Below are 5,000 nucleotides of genomic sequence, written 5' to 3'. Positions count from 1 at the left end.
CTCTCTCTCTCTCTCTCTCTCTCTCTCTCTCTCTCTCTCTCTCTCTCTCTCTCTCTCTCTCTCTCTCTCTCTCAGACAAAAGCACCATCACAGTAGCAACAGCTGCAGTGAGGGCAGGTCCCTTTGCGGGGATGGGATGGGATTGGGGGCCATCCGGTCAGTGGGGGACGAGGACGAGGACGTGTCCCGCGAGTACCAGAAGGTGGTGACGGGTGACGGGTGAGGGCGGGGTGGTGATGGACGCCGGTGGCACAGCTGCACAACTGGTGGTGTGCCGCGGCCCCGACAAAGGAGCAGCTGCTGCAGACCGCCAGGCGCTACGTGACGTGGGCCTCGTCCTTCCCAGACGGCGGCATCAGCTGATGGGGCTCCCACCAGCTGATTGGCGCTTAGCAACGTTCCCGAGGCGTGGGATCCTCACGTGGCCGCCTCACGCCCGTGCCGCCCCTCACGTCACCCTCAGCTGACCTGCGGGTCTGCCCCTACTGGCCCTCCGCGGCCCAGCACAATAAACACTGCACTTGAAGCCTGCGCTGCCTTCCACTCCACTTCCGCCGCGCCGCCCCTGCAGCTTCTGCCACCTCGCCTGCACCTCACTGACCGGTAAATGAGCTCAATAACCGCCACTTGCAGGAGACGTGCAAGGTTGGGCCGCACGTGAGGCTCAGGGCGGCGGGGCGGCTTGGCGGGGCGGGGCGGTGGCGTGAGTGGCCGGGCGACAGATGAATGGCCCGTGGGCAGCGCCGAGCCTTTTTTTGCCTCGGTGGATGTGTCTCGCCGCATGACCCCGACGTGTCCCCAGCCCAGCACCAGGAACGCGCCGCAGCCTCACCCGCCGGCACGGAAAGCACGGCTGCCGGCGAGGCCCTTGGCGCTCGTGACGCAGGAGGCACGCCCGCACGCCCTACAAGGGTGCGTCCGCCACTGCCTGTGTGTGCGGCTGTCCATCCGGCGGCCTTGGGGTTTTGGGAAGGTGACAGTGTTGTTTATACGACCAGTGAGTCCCGAGCATTGTTTATGGGCAGTGGTCGCAGCTGCTTGGGGGAAGGCGGGTCCTCCACTCTTCCACTCCTCCACCGGTCCTCTCATTGCTCCCTCCTGCCCTCGCCACCGATACGGCACCGCAAGTCTTCCGCATCATTCGTCAGTGTCGCTGGCCTGCTCCGGCGTGCGTGTTCCCGTCAGCTGCTTCCCCACCCCCTCCCCCTGCGCTGGTGACGGCGACGCGGGTGTGGGGACGCAATAAGGGAAGGGAAGGCTGGCCCGCGTCACATGCCCGCGTCACCACCACCGCCACCGCCAGCACTGTCACCGTCATCACCACCACCACCACACCCACCACCATCACCAGTAACAATAAGAAATGCTACAATAACAATTACAACTAGTTACTATTTCTTCCTCCTCCTCCTCCTCCTCCTCCTCCTCCTCCTCCTCCTCCTCCCACTGTACATACTAGTCAGTGTATCCCTTACCAACATCCCCCACAGTAAGGACCAACAAGTCTGCTGCTGTTTGTTCTTCCTTTGTGTTCCTATCTACTCCTACTCCTCCTCCTCCACTGCCACTACTACCACTACTACTATTACTACTGCCACTACTACGACTACTGTTACTACTACGACTTCAGCTTTGTGGTCACATTGCATAAGGGTGTGGCGAGAGAGGAGGAGGAGGAGGAGGAGGAGGAGGAGGAGGAGGAGGAGGAGGAGGAGAGGAAGGATATTACATGGGTAGAAGTATCATTGCATCATCCTTGCTACTGTTCTCTCTCTAGGCTGTGGTTAGACTTTCTCTCTCTCTCTCTCTCTCTCTCTCTCTCTCTCTCTCTCTCTCTCTCTCTCTCTCTCTCTCTCTCTCGCGCTAGTTCAGATAGTTTGACGTTTCCTTGTTTCTATTCTTGGACACACACACACACACAGACACACACAAACACGTACACACACACGTACACACACACAGGATGTAGACACTGAATAATAATCTAGTTCTTGTGATTATGGAATATATAAACATACATTACTTTTTAAACCAGAGCATATTATCACCCAAAGGTTAGCCAGGGTGATGGAATATTAATGCAAGTTGATTTTAGTCCCTCCCCCAGTAGCTATGGCGTGCAGGAGGGCGTGGAGCTGTGTTAAGAGGTGAGAATGTGATGCATGTTGAGATCTTGTTATGTGGTGTTTGTATTCGAGTGTGTTTATGAGTGGGATTTATATTTGCGCTGAGTATGCCTGGCTGTGTCTAAATGCCTGCTTGTGTGTTGTTATCGGTGTTTTGTTATGTGTTACTTGTGTTTCTGGGTGTGTGTGAATTTACGGCTTATTGTCATTGTCTCTGGTTTTTCATTTATCTGTTTGTTTTATCTGTGTGTGTCTCCTTATCTTGCATTTTTCATTGTTTTATTTATTTATTTTATTTTATGGTCTCTTTGGTTTTTATTGAACGGAAAATGAAAATGCAGGTACCACAAGTTTTTTTTTTTTTGTTTGTTTTTTTGTTCAGTTACTGCATCACTCGTTCAGCCTTGAAAATGTATCTTTTAAACTTGCTGTGTGTGTCAATTTGCTAAGCTCACGGAAAAGGAATAACAATAAGAATGTTAAGAGGTGGATAGGTAACTGTAGGTGTGTTGCTATTATACTACACACACACACACACACACACACACACACACACACACACACACACACACACACACACACACACACATTCGAAAACAAACGTGATTTATGAGGAAGGAAATGAAAGCTAATTTTTTTTGTTAAAGTGTTTAGATATTGTTTAGAGTGATAGTGCTTTGCCTGTGTGTTTAGATGAAGGAAGTTTACACACACACACACACACACACACACACACACACACACACACACACACACACACACACACACACACACACACACAAGCTCATCAAAAATGCATTCGACTTGTCAAATAGGGAAGTTTCTGTGACAAGGAAGTTCTCGTCTTAAAAGCTGAGGATACAGGAAATACAGAGAGAGAGAGAGAGAGAGAGAGAGAGAGAGAGAGAGAGAGAGAGAGAGAGAGAGAGAGAGAGAGAGAGAGAGAGAGAGAGAGAATAAATAAAAAAATAAATAAAATAAAGTTAAGAGGAAGAACAAGAAGAAGAAGAAGAGGGCAAAGACAGACTAATAAACGAGGAACTATTAAGACACTGATAACTTGGTGTCCGTCTGAGCAAGAATCTCCATAACAAGTTTGTCAATCGTTCATTCTAAGGACAAACTAATGCTGGGTCGACGTGGAGGCAGAGAGCAGACCATTCTCTCGCACACATTATCCCTCACAGCACCACACCTCTTCCCTGCTCTGACTCAATTGGTTTCTTGGATCGTAAACCTCTATTTGGTATACCCTTCCCCCTATCTCACCTTTATACTAGTTAGGCACTGAAAAAATCTATTGAAACTCCACCTACAAGTGTTCCTTAATGTTGTCTCTCTCTGTTTCTTAAATTCTAAAGCATTTTTAAACTATTTTCCCCTTTACCTCTGTATTAGGTAGTGGGGAATCTATTGCAACTATTTAAACCTTTTTTTAATCACTATTCTGTTACATTTAGACACGTCACTTAGTATTCTAATCTAAAAAAAACACTCTTAGTTAATTATTTCATTATACTTCACTTGTACATAACATTTTAACTATCCTTCAGTCTTTCCTCTGGCTCGTAAACATGTACCGTTGTTGTAGTGGTGTCTGTAGGAGTGCGTTAAGGCGGTACCGTATTGATCTCCCCCTCGTCTGAAGGTCCTTGGTGTCTCTGAGCTACTACGGGTGTGGGCATAGCGGAAGGCTGGGGAAGGTGAGGTTACAGGACAAAGGTTTAGGATGAGGTTAGGTTAGGTGGGTTAGATAGGGTAGTCTGGTCGTGGTCTTTACTTCGTGTCTCTAGGGTGTGTTCTGTATGGGTAAGGTTGCGGAAGGTCGGTAGCGGGGCAAGATGGGGTTAGGTTAGGTTACAGGACAGGGAGCTTTAATTACGTTGGAAATGATGGAGTTATGAGGCAAGTTGGGGTTGTGTTAGGTTAGGTTAGGTTAGGTTAGTTAGGTTAGTTAGGTTAGGTTAGGTTAGGTAAGGTTAGGTTAGGTTAGGTTAGGTTAGGTTAAGTAAGGTTAGGTTAGGTTAGGTTAGGTTAGGTAAGGTTAGGTTAGGTTAGGTTAGGTTAGGTTAGGTTAGGTTAGGTTAGGGTTAGGTTAGGTTAGGTTAGGTTAAGTGTGTTAGGTTTGGTATAGTTTCACTGGGCTGCTTACCTCCTACTGAGCTGAGGTGAGTGTTTATTTCTGGCACACCTCTCACCCTACATCCCACGCCCCACTGCACACACACACACACACACACACACACACACACACACACACACACACACACACACATACACACACACACACACACAGGTTCAAGCCAAGACACACAGGTTTGTCTACTGAATCCCTCACAGCAGCACACAGCCTCCCACATCCCTACATAGCCCCAAGCAGACATTTCACAGCTTCACACCCCGACACAATCCCATACAGCTTCCCACAGAACCACACACAGACCTCCCACAGCCCCACATAGACCTCCACAGTCTCACACAGCACCACACAGCCTCACACAGCACTGAAACACTTAAATCACTCACAAGGACTATTTTTAAAGGACACAAATGATTACCTGGGCTCTCTAGACTGTTTCCCTTGTTAATAATGCAGAAATCTCGTTAATCTGTCACTAGAACCTTAAAAAAAACATTCTTAGAGACCTGAACCCGAATGTGCAACTTTAACGAGTCTCTTGAAAGAAGTGGAGGTGGAGTGCTAGTGTTGCAGAATATGGTGTATGCATGGCCTCCACACAGTCCACAAAGCCTCCACTTTCAATCCCCATCGCTATGTTAGTCCTGTGTGCTGTCTGCCCTTACTGAAACTATGCTATGTATGTGTGTGTGTGTATGTGTGTATGTATACTGTCAGTTTCTTGGTCATTGGAG

General features: G+C 48.7%; 1 protein-coding gene and 1 long non-coding RNA gene across 3 annotated transcripts in view; one reads left to right on the top strand and one right to left on the bottom strand.

The window, feature by feature from the left end:
- Positions 1–5,000, top strand: part of LOC135109908 (uncharacterized) — a 46,892-nt gene that overhangs the window by 5,906 nt on the left and 35,986 nt on the right. The window lies entirely within an intron of this gene.
- LOC135109907 (D(4) dopamine receptor-like) overlaps positions 1–5,000 on the bottom strand; it is a 34,120-nt gene that overhangs the window by 3,254 nt on the left and 25,866 nt on the right. The window lies entirely within an intron of this gene.

This window comes from Scylla paramamosain, chromosome 19 (assembly GCF_035594125.1).
Source record: "Scylla paramamosain isolate STU-SP2022 chromosome 19, ASM3559412v1, whole genome shotgun sequence".
NCBI classification, from domain to species: domain Eukaryota; kingdom Metazoa; phylum Arthropoda; class Malacostraca; order Decapoda; family Portunidae; genus Scylla; species Scylla paramamosain.
Note: the sequence above shows the minus strand (reverse complement) of the source record. Positions and strands in the feature narration are given on the sequence as shown.